General features: G+C 44.7%; 1 long non-coding RNA gene across 1 annotated transcript; it reads left to right on the top strand.

Moving 5' to 3' along the window:
• The first annotated feature begins 1,436 nt into the window (after positions 1–1,436).
• Positions 1,437–13,673, top strand: LOC129017235 (uncharacterized). The gene is made up of 3 exons (XR_008495037.2): positions 1,437–1,665; positions 1,834–1,923; positions 11,299–13,673. It is a non-coding gene; the product is annotated as an uncharacterized LOC129017235 (long non-coding RNA).
• Positions 13,674–17,258: the final 3,585 nt, after the last annotated feature.

Here is a 17,258-nt window from a genome sequence, read left to right on the forward strand (position 1 = left end):
AGACATATCTCCTGAGCATACCTCTTATGATAAATGCCCACACGCCTCCATCTGACATCAGCTTTGTCTCCATGCTCAGGCCACCTGGCTGTAGAAATAAAAGATGGGAACGTCCCTGATTCTGAATGTTAAACCTGGAAAATCTCCTCCTGCTGGAGATGTAGCTAGCATTCCATATTTAAACTATCTTTAAATATTTTAATGTTGATAATAGTAACAACAACCGGTATTTATTGATTCTTTACTCCTTTGTCCCCTGTCATTGTGCCATCCCCATTTTACAGAAATCAAAGCACAGAGGGGTTAAGTAACTTGCCCAAAGCCACACAGAGAGTAAGTAATAGAGTTGATATTTGACCCCAAGTAATCTGATTCCAGAGATTATACTTTACCTCCAATTATGACTCCAACAGTTTTCATATTATTTTGAGAATTCTGAGAATTATTCTCAGAATAATATATATAATATATATATATATTTTATATATATATATATATACCAGACTATGCATATAATGGAACCACTATGCCTAGTAAATTTTTTTTTTAAAGGTCCCAAGAGACATAGGAGAGAAACTATTGGTTACTGGACATTCACCAAGTGTCAGTCATAGTTCTAAGTGCTTGTACATGAATCAGCTCAGTAATCTTAAAACCAAAACCAGAACCAAACAAACCGCCGCCTGCCCCCTGGGGAGGGTGCAGTGATTCTCATTCATTAGATGAGACAAAGGAAGCCCAGAGAGGTTCCATAACTTGCTTGAGATCGTACAGCTAGGTGGCAAATCCAGGGCTCAGAGCCAGCCCATTTGGCCCGTGAGCAGCATTCTTCACCACCAAGCACACCCCACTGCCAGTCCTTAACCCAGTTATTCATTCAGTCCTCACAGCACATGATCGACAGGAGTCATTTCCTACCCACTTGCTTTTCTCGGGTTAGATGGGGAAACTGACGCTGAGAAAGTTTAAATATTAGGTTGGTGCAAAAGTAATTGTGGCTTTGCCATTTTAATGGCAAAACCCGAATAATTTGCTTAGTGCCATTCAATGACTTGGGGGCTGGCTAGCCAGGGAGCCAAAGCGTGTTGCATCTGTTTTCACTTCCCCAGGCCTTAGTGGTGCGGTCTAAGGCTCGCCTTCTGCCACACATCCTCCTGTCCCTCCTCCCAGCAGCTCCTCCTCCTCCACCTCCTCCTCGTCCTCCTCCACCTCCTCCTCCAGTCCCTCTCCCTCCTCCTCCTCCTCTCCCTCCTCCTTCTCCCCCGCACCCCCCCGCCCCCCGGGGCCCTGCCCTGCAGGTCTCACCTGCCGCTCGGCGGTGTCCCGGCGGGGGCCGGACAGCGCCACCTGGCGGCAGGTTGGCGCCCGCGCAGCGCATGCTAATGAGCCCGCGTCGTCGCTCGCGGATTGGCTGGCGCGGATTCCAGTTGCTTTCCAAGTTGGAGACGCCTAGTGAGGGTCAAGGAGGCCCGGCCCGCGCCCTCCCCGCCCAGCCGCCTCCCCGTCGACCACCCAGGGCTGGGGCGAGCCAGGCTGCCTTTCGAACTTGGGGGCTTCTCCTCTTGTCTCCCACTGGTGCTCTGGATGTGAATCCATCCAGGGGCCAGGATGACAATCCGATACCAAGGCCAGCAGTACAGGCTGAGGATGGCATTTCTCCAAAAGGTAATCCTGGCCCCTTACCTGGGCCCTGGGAGGCATGCCGAGGACCACATCTGGGAAGCGTCCGAGGACACGTGAGGCAGGAGTGGAGGGCACCCCTTTGGGTCGATTTGTGCAGCTCGATTTCGTTAAGTGACTGGTGTGAGTTGTGATAAAGACAATTCCGTTTAGGTTTCCAAGCTGCGTCCTGGACCTGCAGACTGAGACAGAGATCCACGGACTGCAGAGCAGGCGGCCCACCCCAGCTCCGAGTCACATAAGGTAACCCAGACAGCCACCTACGAATTTAAAGCTCCTATAAGTTGCCCTTTCTGGATCCGAAGTGTGATATTTGAAAGTTAAAAACGTTATCTTACACACATAGATCTTAAAACGTATCTTACACCACAACCTACTCACAGATGCAAAGGCAGTGCCATGGTCTTCCATTGCTTGGGGTCCTGGGGCTGGGTTTGCGGCTGAATGTCAGGGTTTCCTTTGCCATAACCTCATTCTGCACCACGTGTTCTCTGTCGGCCAGGCAGCCAATGTAGACTTGGAGGCTGGCATCTGCTGGGCACTGCTCGAGGTACCAGGGACACAGTGATGAGCAAAACGAGCATGGCCCCTGCCCTCAAAGTTCCTTGAGGCTAAGTGGCCCACCCAAGGGCAGCTTAACAGTGTCCAGCCTTGGGGGATGTGGGCTGATGGAGGAATGGGCCCACCACAAGGTAACTTAGGGTGCCCCCAGTCAAATATATCTACTTTTTTTTTTTTTTTTGAGACGGAGTCTCACTCTCTTGCCCAGGCTGGAGTGCAGTGGTGCGATCTTGGCTCACTGCAACCTCCACCTCTCAGGTTCAAGCGATTCTCCTGCCTCAGCCTCCCGAGTAGCTGGGATTACAGGTGCGCACCATCGCACCTGGCTAATTTTTGTATTTTTAGTAGAGGCGGGGTTTCACTGTGTTGGCCAGGCTGACCTCGAACTCCTGACCTCAAGTGATCTGCCCCCTTCGGCCTCCCAAAGTGCTGGGATTACAGGCATGAGTCACTTCGCCCAGCCAAATACATCTTTCTAGAGGAGCCAAGCTCCCTCAGCCAGCCAATGGCAGAGCTGCAGGTGAATGACATCAGATGGTGTTGACATCTCACCCAACATCAGGGATTTCTACTGTAAGTGCCTGAGCCTCTCTGCTCAGGGGGTTTTCTCTGGCCATAGGAACATGACTGCCACACATGTGGCCAGAGTGTCAGGGAGTGGATGCCCCCTGGATCAGCGTGCAACTGATAGCTAAAGACAGTTGCTTGATGAAAAGTACCAAGCTTTCTCCCCCCCGGGTATGGCTCTTCTGAGGGTGTTCTACGTTGTTTCTCCCAGAGGCTCCCAGTAGGACAGAACTCAGGTGGCCCACAGGGGTTGCTGCTCATGAATGAGCCCTGTATTGCCCACCTTACTTACCCTGTCCCACCTCCCCAGGCACCAGCCGCTTTCGGCGATCAATCTTCCCACCCATGCGACGGGCTAGTTCAATTATTAACTCCATTTTACAGGTAAGGACTAACACTAGGAGAATTGTTGACATGATACAGAAAAGCTGGTCTCACTACAATTGTAGAAACATAATTATTTCTTTTATTATTATTATTATTTGAGACAAAGTCTGGCTCTGTTGGCCAGGCTGGAGTGCAGTGGCGTGATTTTGGCTCACTGCAGCCTTGACCTCCTGGGCTCCAGTGATCCTCCCTTCTCAGCCTCCCAAGTAGCTGGGACTACAGGCAGGCACAACCATGCCTGGCTAATTTTTTTTTTGTGTGTGTGTGTTTTTAATAGAGATGAGATTTTGCCTTGTTGCCCAGGCTGGCCTCAAACTCCTGAACTCATGTGATCTTCCTGTCTCGCCCTCCCAAAGTGCTGCGATTACAGGCATGAGTCACTGTGCCCAGCCAGGAGAAACATAAAATTAAGACTGTGGTGAGAGGGAGCTTCTGATTGTACGTGAAGAGTGGGGGTAGTCATCACTGAAGAGAGAGCCTTGAAGCTTGGAGGATCCTGAGGCTTCTGCTGGGCAGAGGAAGGAAGACCCCACCTGCAGAAGCAGCCCCTGCCGAAGCACAGGGATGTATGAGAGTCTGGTGTGTCTGAGGGCATGCTGATTGCTGTTCGCTGAGCATATAGTACGAGGAGAGTGTGAGGTGGGACAGGCAGGCAGGGATGCATAGGAAAGGTCTATGCCTTACAAAGGTGGTGCTATTTTTCCCCAAAGAGCAGGTGAGTGAAGTGGTCAGATTTAGGTTCAAATGAGGACTCTAATGTAAGCCAGAGGAATGGATGGGATATATTTCCTTCCCTGAGCCAAGAGAATTCACTCAGGGTCTTTCTGTGCTGTCTACAACTCCAGTCACCTAGGAAATGATAGCTTTTCATGGGGTTAGAGGGAGTGGTGCTGATTAGAAGGGCCCTTCTCCTGTGACTGTCGAGGCTTTCACACCTGTCTTCACTCCTGTGATGTCCCAGGCTCGATGCAGCCCTGTGTAGGTATGTCTACCAGCCAAGCTGATGCCAACCAGCCAAGCTGATGCCCACCTCTGATGCCTGGACTTGTTGAAAATGTGGTGGAAGCTGGGCATGGTGGCTCATGCCTATAATTCCAGCACTTTGGGAGGCCGAGGCGGGAGGATGGCTGGAGCCCAGGAGTTTGAGGCCAGCCTGGGCAACAGAGTGAGACACTGTCTCTCCAAAAAAAAAAAAAAAAAATTAGCCAGGTGTGGTGGTGCACACCCGTAGTCCTAGGTACTCAAGAAGCTAAGGTTGGAGGATCGCTTGAGTCTAGGAGGTCCCGGCTGCAGTGAGCTGTGATTGCACCATTGCACTCCAGTCTGGGCGACAGAGTGAAACACTGTCTCAGAAATACATAGGTAGATTTTTTTTTTTTAATGTGTAGAAGGAGATGAAGAATTCCGCTGTCCAGCAGCTCTGCCTGGGGGGTGTTAGCTGGTGACACATAGTGAACTAAACAGCAGGGCTGGGCAACCTGCTGTGGCCTCCAGCACACGCAGGGCTCTTGTTTCAGCCTAGCTTCTCCTTTCTTGTGTTTCGGCAACCCTGACCACCTGGGGTGAGGTGGAAAAAATTTCCATCTGGACTTCTAAAATGCTTTCCTATTTGACTTAAGGAAAAGTTGAGGATGTGAGGGTGTTCTTGCAGCAGATGGGGTGCCAGGAAGAGAGTTGAGCTTAGACGAAGGCTACAAGAAGGAAGGATCTTAATGAGGCTTGGGCAGAATTTAGAATTGCTTGTATCATTTGTTCACTCCTCCATGTAGCAGACATTTATTGAGCACCTACTATGTTTACGTGTCAGGTATTGTTAGACACTGTAATAACACAGACTTCAGGACACAGTCCCTGTTCTCAAGTGACTTGTAGTCTAGTGGTAGGAGATGGCCACGTGTATCAACACAGTGGCATGGCACAGGTGCCATGCAGACAGCTGGAGGGTAAAGGAGGTGCTTAAGTGTGGGCCTTTACTTTATCCTGGGTGGAATGTCAAGAAAGCATTCTGAAAGATATGGTGGTGGTTTCTCTGGGTCTTGAGGATGTGAGGCTGTTCTTAGGGCAGATGGGGTGCCAGGAAGAGAGTTGGGACAAAGGTGGAAGAGGAACATGAACTTGGCTTGGATCTATTGTGTGTCAGCTGTTGGTCAGAGCCAGATGGTGATGTCCAGTAGGCAATTCTGTGTCTGGAGGCAGGGCCTGAAAAACCTGGGAGACACATTAAACTGGTCATTGAGAATGTAATAGAAATGAGGGACGTTTCTGAGGCTGGGTACAGTTAACAGGGCATATTAGACTTGGGCATTTGGACTGTGGCTGGCAGTGCTATAGTCAGGATGTGAGTTGCCTACTGAAAAAAAGAGTGCAATGGTTTGGGGTCACTATTTACATCTCTGCACAGCAAACGCATAATTATGATTGTCTTCCAGGAAGCTTGCTCTGGATTATAGGAAAATTCCAGTCCCTGAACTCTTGTAGAGAGTGACAGCCACTTACTATGAGAAGAAATCGTGACCATGGGGTGGATGGAATATTGAGACTATCACTTTCTGATACTTTTAGTGACCATCTGCGTTCTTTAAAATGTTCAATGTCATACCTCACTTAGCTGGAATCTGAGAGGGGCAATGCTAGGGGTCAGAGAGAGTCCAGCGATGATGCTTTTTTTTTTTTCTTTCCGATGGAGTGAAGTGGTGCAATTTTGGCTCACTGCAACCTCCACCCCCAGGTTCAAGCGATTCTCCTGCCTTAGCCTCCTGAGTAGCTGGGATTACAGGTGCCTGCCACCATGCCTGGCTAATTTTTATATTATTAGTAGAGACGGGGTTTTGCCATGTTGGCCAGGCTGGTCTCGAATGCCTGACCTCAGGTGATCCACCCGCTTTGGCCTCCCAAAGTGCTACAATTATAGATGTGAGCCACCGTGCCCAGCCCAGTGATGACCCTTTTGTGTAGCATTTGTTTGAGGCCTCAGGAAACAGTTGTGGAGAAGTCAGGATTCTGGGAGAATTGGGCAGCTCTGGTCTGGTCAACAGTGGTGGGGTGGGGTGGGGAGGTGACGGTATGGGGAAGGACCGAGGGTCTTCAATGTGTCTCACGAAAGGAGATAGCTCAGAAGGGATGCACTCTGGACAGAAGGAGAAGGGGTAGCCTGGGGAAAGGCCACAGCTGCACCCTTCCTGGGGAGCTTGAAAATCAAGGTGGGTTTTCTCCTGTCGTGAGTGGACACCAAGACCACCTCTCCAAGACCATTCCGGACCCGAGGAGTCAGTCATATTTTTTGTAGTTTAGATTTATTAAAATTTAAAAAGGAATCCCTTAAGTGAATTTACATGGGAAAAGGTCGGAGGAAAATTATTCTGTCCCCTAATGGGAAGACCCCTAAAAATGTTCACGACACAGACTCACCTCTTCCCAGAAAATCCCTCCTTTGTGCAGAGATGTCATCGCTGGAAAGCCCCTCTTGATTGTGCTTTTAGAAATAACTCCTGTTAATCTCCTTTGAGGGGTAGTTGCAAATTCTTCAGAGATTGATTTTTGTTTTAAACACAAAGGGAAAGAAATGGAGTGACTGTCATTTTTATCAGAGAAGTTTCAATGTCTAACTGGCAAAGTAGGTACAACTCCGCCATTCACCGTTTAGCTCCCTCCGCCTCGCTACTAAGGAGATGGTTATTTTACCCGATGAAGTACTGTATTTATAATCTGAAAAGTTATGACTGAAAGGACGAGGATGCTTTAAGCCCTGTCATCAGAAACTAGCATAACAGTGTGTGTGTGTGTGTGTGTGTGTGTGTGTGTGTGTGTGCGCGCGCGCGCATGTGTGTGTGTGTTGGGGAGGAGGGGGCCGTTGGCTGCTGCTGAAAAGAATCACTTCAGCAGCCGTGGCTCCTCAGTCCCCTGGCCATCCCAGGAAGAGCAGGACCACCTCTCAGCATCCCCCAATACAGTGTAGGGTTGTGTCTTTGCTCTCCTCTCTGCTGTTGGCCTCATGGCTGACCCAGTGGCCAGAAACACTGCCAAGCCCTGACACTGCAGAAAGCCAAGGATTGTGGCTCCAAATCAAGCTGAAATGAATAGCTTTTGTTCCAAAACAATTCTGTGAGCCAAGAAAGTGTCCATGCAGATAAAGCTTGCAGTCAGTCTTGCACAAGGAGCCCCAGCCGTGTTTTGCATGCTGTCTGAGTGGCTGGCGCGGTGCCTGGAATGCTGAGTGGTGAGGCTATCCTCAGAGCCTTCCCTGTGCACCTGATCTTGGCCCATTTCTTGAGATTGTGGTTCAGCTGCAAATGCTTGTTTAGCAACAGAGATTGAAATAGGAAATCCCTTTCCTTAGTGTTGGCATAAGACATTGTTCCATACTCTTTCCCTCTTTGGGAACATTGGAGCCTCCCCGCTTCAGGAGCAGGCTGGCTGAGAGGGAGGGGGCAATTAGGATTTTTCTCATTCAGCTCTCTTCTGATATATCCAGGTTAGTCTACACCTCCTTCCTGCCTACCTGGCCATATCATGGGTTCCTTCCCAAGTTCACTTCCTCTAGGAAGCATTCATTGATCATCTGTCTTAGTCCATTTTCTGTTGCTATAACAGAATGCTTGACATGGGCTAATTTAAAAAGAAAAGAAGCTTATTTGGCTCACGGTTATGGAGGCTGGGAAGACCAAGGGCATGGTGACAGCTTCTGGTAAGGGAGTTCTTTTTTTTTTGAGACAAAGTCTCGCTCTGTCACCCAGGCTGGAGTGCAGTGGCCTGATTTTGGCTCACTGCAAGCTCCGCCTCCCGGGTTCACGCCATTCTCCTGCCTCAGCCTCCCTAGTAGCTGGGACTACAGGCACCTGCCACCATGCCCGGCTAATTTTTTGTATTTTTAGTAGAGATGGGAATTCACTGTGTTAGCCAGGATGGTCTCAATCTCCTGACCTCGTGATCTGCCCGCCTCAGCCTTCCAAAGTGCTGGGATTACAGGCGTGAGCCACCGCACCTGGCCCCTGGTAAGGGATTTCATACTGCATTATAACGCAGCAGAAATGCGGAAGGGCAAGTGAGTGCACGCAAAAGAGACCTCAGGGCACTAACTCAGTCCCTTGGAAATGATCTCACTCACAAACAGCATTAATCCACTTATGGGGCTCTACCCTTATTACCTAATTCCCTTTTAAAAGGCCCCACCTCTCAATACTGTTACATTAGCAACTAAGTTTCCAACACATGGACTTCTGACGGACACACTCAAACCCATGAAGCATCCTGTGATCACAGTCCCTTTTCAGCTCCTGTGTAATTAGGATCTGTATGCTTCACATGAGACACACTTTTATTCTGTGCTGTGTATTGGTCATCTCTCTCTAAATACTTTACCACCTCAGCTCCCAGAGGACAAAGATTATGTTGTTTATTTGTAGCAGTCATACCATTGGATCCATAAAAAGTATTCAATTAAATCTCACTTTTTGCATTAGGTTGTCTAGCTGAGTTTTTCTTATGTATCTTTACTGTCTGGTCCCTAGAAGGCATATTGTGACAATGATAACGTCTATCACTACCACTCCCACTCTATTGTCACTGTTCCTATATTGCCTTAGGGATTATATAACTGTTTCATATTCATTATTTTCATTTGATCACAACCACCCTTTTAAACAGATAGGACAGATATTAGATGTTTTTTTCCTTAGTGGATGAAAATACTAAGGTTCAGAGAGGTCAATTAACTGGTCCAGTGTCACACAGCTGACATCATCTATTTATTCAGCTTCACTGAGGCTAGAAAAACCAGTGGTCTCATTCTGAGGATGGCTACGTGCGTATATGTTAAAAGGACTTTGTGAACTGAGGGCTCATACAATGGTGCATAGAATTATTATTAATGGCAGCCGGGCACAGTGGCTCACGCCTGTAATCCCAGCACGTTGGGAGGCTGAGGCAGGCAGATCACGAGGTCAGGAGATCGAGACCCTCCTGGCTGAAAATACAATACAAAAAATACAAAATACTGAAAATACAATACAAAAAAATTAGCCGGGCGTGGTGGTGGGTGCCTGTAGCCCCAGCTACTTGGGAGGCTGAGGCAGGAGAATGGTGTGAACCTAGGAGGCAGAGCTTGCAGTGAGTGAGATTGCGCCACTGAACTCCAGCCTGGGCGACAGAGCGAGACTCCGTCTCAAAAAAAAAAAAAAAGAATTACAATTAATGGCAGAAAAATAGATACTGTGAGATTGAAACAGTTCAATGAAGACAGAGCAGTATGTATGGATGGCTCTGGATTTGGTTGATAGGAGCCAAAGAGTTGATTGCATTTGAGGGGCCCTCCAGGTGCAGATGTGTAGCAGGCAGTGGGAAATGACTGTGAGGAGGGCGGTAAGGACAGAGTACATGGGTGAGGAATGACCTTCATTCTTATTGTAGGTCTCCTGTATACCCTGATATTTCCTGTCTCCATTCCTTTGCTTCTGTTGTACCTTCATCCTGGGGTGCCTCTCCTCACCCCAGAGCTTGAGGCTGTATTTCCAGTTGTCTGCTACACATTTCTGAGTATATGTTCCAGAGCACGGCACAAACAAGTTTTTCTCTTTCAAAACAGGCTGCTTTCTTTTGTGTTTCCTATTTTAAATACTGACTACCACTATTGGCTTGGCAGAGAGGTAGGACATCTTGGAATCATATTCTCTTGCCTTCACCAAATTGTATACGTTATCAACTAAGTTTCAAACACACAAACTTTTGGGAGTCACATTCGAATCACAGCACCATCCTATGATTGCTGTCCCTTTTGAGCTCCTGTGCAATTAGGATTGCAGTGTCTAAGTACAAGAGACTCATCTACAGTGCTTCTAGTGACCATATTCTCTTACTTTTCCTCATTGCCTCTGCCTGAACTGTGCTCTCTCCTGCATGATTATTTCCTCTGATACAGAAAGGTTTACTCCTCTTTTTTCCCTACTTGGCCATACCATAGGTTCCCTTGCAACTTCACTTCCTCTAGGAGTATTTCTTGATCATTTGTCTTAGTCCATTTTCTGTTGCTCTAACAGAATACCCGAGACTGGGTAATTTACAAAGAAAAGAAGCTTATTTGGCTCACAATTATGGAGGCCGGGAAGTCCAAGGGCATGGCTATAACTGCATACCCTCCTTTTTGCATCTATAATTTTGCACATCTAAAACCATCTATAATTTTGCAAAACAAGGCAAACTCTGCTGCTCCTCCATGAGAGCTTCCATTTGTCTATGAATGACATTGAAGACCTATTGTGTCCTGGATCTATTTGCTCTCCCCCGGCATGCCATGCAGTTTTACCCATTCATGCCTTTGCATGTGCTTGTTCCTCAGCCTGGAATGCTCCTTTTCTCTGGAGCAGAAGCAGCAACTTCTTGCCAAATAGCCCATGTTCTCTGAGTTAGAATTAATGGGCCATGAGCAGAAGTGTTGTGTGGGTTTTCAGGCTGAAGCCTTGAAGGGCGAGTACCAATTCTCCATGTTTTTCTCTCTTCCCCTGCACAGTGATGGAGCACATGTGATGGAATGAGAAAGCATAAATGGTAGCAGCCTAGAGAGCTGAGTCAAGACATCAAGGGAGGGCCCTGGACACTGCCCAACTTGACTTAGCATTTTCTTAAGAGAGATAAACCCTGGTTGGGTTAAACCTGTGTTACCACAACATAATCTAAATTATCCTGAGTAATACATTCTCATTTTCTGCCAGTTAAAAATCTTTAAGTATCAGCTTAAATCCTCTTTCTTTAAAAGCCTTCCAGAACCAACCCACCCCTAGCCAGAATTGATGTCTTTTCTTTGTGCTTTCATAGTCTGTGTAACTTATGTCTATCTGACACTTAATGCCTAGTATTATGGTTGGTCACATACAGTTAGTGACAGAATGAGTAAGAGTATGAATTCCAAAGCCAGACTGACTGGTGCACATATCAGCTCTGTCATTTATCAGCAGTGGGACTTTCGATGAGTTACTTAGACTTCCAGAACTTGGATTCATATTTATCCCTCCAGAACCTACCAGAGTGTCCGACACAGTAATTATATTACATATGTCAATAATTATGTTAAATAATACCTGTTTACCAGCCTCCTTCTTTTTTGTCTTGCAGGTTGAAATATCAGTAAAAAACATGCAGAACCAAAGATGGGGACCAAAATCCAAAGCCAGAGGGTCTTGGAAATCAGAGGGTCTTACAACATAACAGGCAGTACAGGCCATGGCTCAGGCTAGGCATGGAACAGACTGCAGTTCTCTTCTACAAATCAATCTAGACTGGACAGACAGAACTCCGAGGGAGGAAAGAAAAATGAATCTGATGTTACTTCTTGAAACCACATTTTCTGAAGTCACCATTTTTATGTATCTATCAACTCATCATTTTTATGTATATATCAATATGATTTTATGATCTTATTTTTTTCCTACTAATGTGATGAATTACCTTGATTGATTTTAGAATATTAAATCACTTTTGTATTCCTGGAATAAACCCTAGATGGATGCTTGATTTTTTCTAATTCCTTAGCAAAAATGCTAATATTTTATTCAGGACTTTGCATCCATATTCACAAGTGAGGATTTTTTTCCTCTCCTGACACCAACCAATTCTCCAACACAAACTGCGTGTCCAACAATTCAATTCAATCCTGACACTAACTACCCAGAGTTAGCATTAGCCTCCACAGATTTAAGGCCTCAGCCCCACAAGATTGTCCCAATCAGACTCCAGTTGCAAGTCCTGGGCCACCCATACTTCTGGGCAACTGGTTACAAATTGGGGGTTCTTATGACCACCTCCCGCAGGCTTGACAATTTGCTAGAATGATTAGTGGAACGCAAGAAAGTGCTTAACTTAATATTACTGGTTTATTACAAAGGATACAATTCAGGAAGAGCCAAATGGAAGTGATGCATGGAGCAAGGCAAGGGAGAATGAGCACAGAGCTTTTCTACCCTCTCCGGGCACGCCACTCTCCCAGCACCTTGATGTGTTCACCAACCTGGAAGCTCTCTGAGCCCCATCATTTAGAGGTTTTAATGGAAGTTTCATTACATAGGCATTTTTTTTTTTTTTTTTTTTTTGAGACGGAGTCTTACTCTGTCACCCAGGCTGGAGTGCAGTGGCACCATCTCGGCTCACTGCAAGCTCCACCTCCCGTGTTCAAGCGATTCTCCTGCCTCAGCCTCCCATGCCCAGCTAACTTTTGTATTTTTAGTAGAGATGGGGTTTCACCATGTTGGCCAGGCTGGTCTCGAACTCCTGACCTCAGGTGATCCGCCTGCCTTGGCTTCCCAAAGTGCTGGGATTATAAACGTGAGCCCTACATAGCCATGATTGATTGAATCTTTGAACATTGGTGATTACTTCAATCTCCAGCCCCTTGTCCCTCTCTCCTCCCCAGAAGTCAGTGGGCGGGGCTAAAAGTTCCAACCCTCTAATCATGCCTAGTTCTCCTTTTTTTAAAAAAATTATTTATTTTTCTTGGCTTGCAAAATAAGAGCTATTGTCTAGGTCTTTCTGGCGACCCTTTCATCCTGAAGTACCTAGAAGCCTCCAGCCACTAGTCATTTCATTAGTATACAAAAGACACTCTTGCTACTGTGGACATTTCAGGAGTTTTGGGAGCCATGTCCCAGGAACCAGGGACAAAATCCAAATATTTATTTTTTCTCATACCACAATGATTGACATTGGTTTGTAATTTTTTCTTTTTGTAATATCCTAGTCCAGTTTTTCTATTAAGGTTATGGCCACATAAAAAGAGTTGGGAAGTATACTCTGTTTTTCTATTCTTTGGTAGAGTTTGTCTAAGTTTGTGCAAGATTGCTATTATTTTATTTTTTTAGAGATAGTTTCTCACTCTGTCGCCCAGACTGGAGTGGCAGTGATGCCATCACAGCTCATTCACTATAACCTTGAACTCCTGGGCTCAAGCAATCCTCCCACCTAAGCCTCCTAAATACCTGGGACTACAGGTGCATGCTGCCATGCCCTGCTAATTTTTAAATTTTTTGTAGAGGTGGTGCCTCACTATATTGTCCAGGCTGGTCTTGAACTCCTTGACTCAAGTGATTCTCCTACCTCAGCCTCCCAAAGTGCTAGGAGTATAGGTGTGAGCCACCACACACAGCCCATGGTATTATTCTTTAAATATTTGGAAGAATTAACGATGAAGCAAGCCATCTGGGGCTTGGAATTCTTTGTGAGAAGTTCTTGAATAGATTCCATTTATTTATTAGATATTGGCTATTCAGATTTTATTTTTTTATATGGGCTTTGGAAAGTTGTATTTTTCAAGGAATTTGTCTATTTTATCCAAGTTGTCAATATTTTGGTGTAAAGACAACAATATTCTCTTATCTTTGTTATATTTGTGGGATCTGTACTGATATTCCTTTCTAATATTGAAAATTTGTCTTTTTTGTTTCTGTTGATCAGTATTGTTTGGAGTCTATCAATATAAATAATATTTTCAAATAACCAATTTTGATTTTGTTGATTTTTCTCCATTGTATATGTGTTTTCTATTTCTTTTCTTTCTTTTTTCTTTTTTTTTTTTTGAGATGGAGCCTCGCTCTGCTGCCCAGGCTGGAGTGCAGTGGCACGATCTTGGCTCACTGCAAGCTTCACCTCTCGGGTTCACGCCATTCTCCAGCCTCAGCCTCCTGAGTAGCTGGGACTATAGGCGCCCACCACCACGCCCAGCTAATTCTTTTGTATTTTTAGTAGAGACAGGGTTTCACCATGTTAGCCAGGATGGTGTCGATCTCCTGACCTCGTGATCCGCTCGCCTCGGCCTCCCAAAGCGCTGGGATTATAGGCGTGAGCCACCGCACCAGGCAGATTTGTTTTCTATTTCACTGATTTATAATCTTTATTACTTACTTCTATTTTCCTTAGCTATAATTTACTGTTCTTTTTGTTCTTAAACTAAAAAAATAAATCATTGACTTTCAGCCTTTCCATTTTTCTAATATATACATTTTTAAGGTTATAAATAGCTCTCTAGTCCCTACATTAGCTGCATCCTATGAGTTTTTAGAAGTTACGTCTTTCATGGGGTCACATTCAGTTCAAAATATTTGCTAATATCTGTCTAGATTTCTTCTTTAATCCATGAGTTATTTAGAAATATATTTTTTATTTCCAGGCCGTGGAGATTATCTTTTTATTGTTGAGTTCTGACTTAATTTTATTCTGGTGAAACAACATTCTCTGAATGATTTCAATGTTTTGAAATTTGTTGAGGCTTTCTTTATTGCTCATCATATGATCAATTTTGATACGTTTCATGTACACTTAAAAAGTAAATTCATGCATGCCTGTAATCCCAGCTACTTCGGAGGCTGAGGCAGGAGAATTGCTTGAACCTGGGAGGCGGAGGTTGCAGTGAGCCGAGATTGGACCATTGCACCCCAGCCTGGGCAACAAGAGCAAAACTCCATCTTAAAAAAAATAAATAAATAAAATAAATTCTATCATTATGGGTACAGAATTTGATATATATACAACAACTAAGTGAAGTCTGTTACTTGTGTTATTTAAATCTTCTAGATCCTTACTAGATTTTCTTGTTCTATAAATTACCGAGAAATGTATCTTAAAGTCTTCCACTATGATTGTGGATTTGTCACTTTCTTCTTTGAGTTGCTTAATTTTTGCTTTCTGTATTCTGACTTTATAAGTACGTATAGATTTGTGATTTGATATCTACTTGTTGGATCGACCCATTATAATATGTACCTTTTAATTTCTAGTAATGCTTTTTGCTGCAAAATCTTACTTCATACTGCTATAGAATGCCTGGTTTCTTTTGTTAGACTTTTATAATCTATCTTTCCTCATCCTTTTTCTTTAATCATCGATCTCCATGTATTTAAAGTGTCTCTTTTAGAAGTCACATAGAGTTAGCTTTTGTATTTTTCATCCAGTATGATAATCTTAGTCTTTTTTTTTTTTTTCTTTTGACGGAGTCTCGCTCTGTCGCCCAGGCTGGAGTGCAGTGGCATGATCTTGGCTCACTGCAACATCTGACTCCCTGGTTCAAGTAATTCTCTTGCCTCAGCCTCCCGAGTAGCTGGGATTACAGGCACATGCCACCACGCCCAGCTAATTTTTGTATTTTTAGTAGAGATGAGGTTTCACCATGTTGGCCAGGATGGTCTTGATGTCCTGACTTTGTGATCTGCCCGCTTGGCCTCCCAAAGTGCTGGGATTATAGGCATGAACCACTGCACCCGGCCAATCTTAGTCTTTTATTTGGATTATTTAGTCTATTTAAATAATAGTAAAGTAATTATTGATATAAAGTTGGGTTTATTCTTACTATTTGTTTTCTGCTTGACCCATCTGTTTTCTGTTGTTTTTCTTCTTTCTTGCATTCTTTTGGATTAATAAAATATTTTCTATCATTCTATTCTCTACCTCAAGCTTGTTAGTTATACATTGTTTTGCTACATATTCTTTTTCTTTAGCTGTTATCCTAGAGATTAAACAACATGCAATCTTGACTTATTTCTGTGTAATACAAATTATTACTTTTACCAGTTCCCAAAACATTTAAAACTTCAGGAAACTTTAGTTTTATTTATCTCCTTCCTCATTTTGTGTTGTTATGCATGTTTAGTTCTACACATATATTTAAATTCCATAAGACATTATAACTATTGGGTTGGCAATAAATATTCATTAATAATTACCTATATATTCATCCATTCTGATTTTTTTTTTCTTTTTTGAGAGACAGGGTCTTGCTCTGTTGCCAAGGGTGGACTGGTGTGCTAGCACAATCATGGCTCATTGTAGCCTCAGCCTCCTGGGCTCAAGCGGTCTTCCCTCCTCGGCCACCTGAGCAGCTGGAACCACAGGCATGTGCCATTATGCCTGGCTAATTTTTAAATTTTTGTAGAGGTGAGGTCTCACTATGTTGCCCAGGCTGGTCTCAAACTCCTGGGCGCACGCAATCCTCCCACTTTGGCATCCCAAAGTGCTGGGATTATAGGCACTCCTGGCATATATATATATATATATATATATACATTTTAATTGAAATATGGTATTCACTCAGAAAACACGTACAGATCAATACATTTTCACAAACAGAATGTGGTACATATATTTTAAAACATTAAATTCTGTTTAAAGAAGCAAAATTTTGTATTTTAGGAACACATTACTTACTGTTCAAACAGATGGTTTCCTGAGGAAATGTGTGTGACTTCACACTATGGGGCTGTCTTTGTCAGCCCTCCCAGATTGCCCCATCTGTGACTTGATTTTTTTTTCTTCTTGTCAAGGTGTCCTCCTCAATTCAATTCACCTCTGCTTCAGGCCAACCGAGACAGGGTCCTTTTGTCAACCTTCTGGCTTCCTTTGCCCTGAGGGATGGAAGCCTTTCCCCACAACCCCCATCAGCTTCTCTTTCTGCATGTTGCTGATCTGGAGACCTGCTGTCATTTGTGGCTGCTCTGAGACATGGCCTAGTCATGGGGGCAGAGCCTCCTTTTGACTGCACCATTTGTTAGCTGTGCTTTAGCCTTTGGAGATTACGACTGGAAAGGCTGGAGACACTGATGACTGATTCAGCAACAAGAGCTTGAACTGTATGGGAGGAAAGACTGAATATTACAATTTTAGCAGTTATTACTGGGGAAGCTGTGCAGGAGGATCATTTGACATTCCTGGGTAACTCCTGTTACCCAGGAGATTGTGACAGCCTGGGTAACAGCAAGACCATGTCTTATTAAATTATAATAATAATAAACTGAATTATGGACAAAATGAAGTTAACAAATTTTTTTAGCAGTCACCATTCCTTAAGCACCTACTGTCAGGTGCTCTGCCAGTAACTTCTATAGAGCATCTCAGGAATCCTCAAAATAATTCTGTGAAGAAAATATCATTACTATCTGATATGGTTTGGCTGTGTCCCCACCCAAATCTCATCTTGAATTGTAGTTCCCATAATCCCCATGCGTCATGGGAGGGAGCCAGTATGAGGTAATTTAGTCATGGGGGTGGTTACCCTCATGCTGTTCTCATGATAATGGGTGAGTTCTCACAAGATC

The sequence above is a fragment of the Pongo pygmaeus genome, chromosome 19 (assembly GCF_028885625.2).
Source record: "Pongo pygmaeus isolate AG05252 chromosome 19, NHGRI_mPonPyg2-v2.0_pri, whole genome shotgun sequence".
Lineage (NCBI taxonomy): Eukaryota > Metazoa > Chordata > Mammalia > Primates > Hominidae > Pongo > Pongo pygmaeus.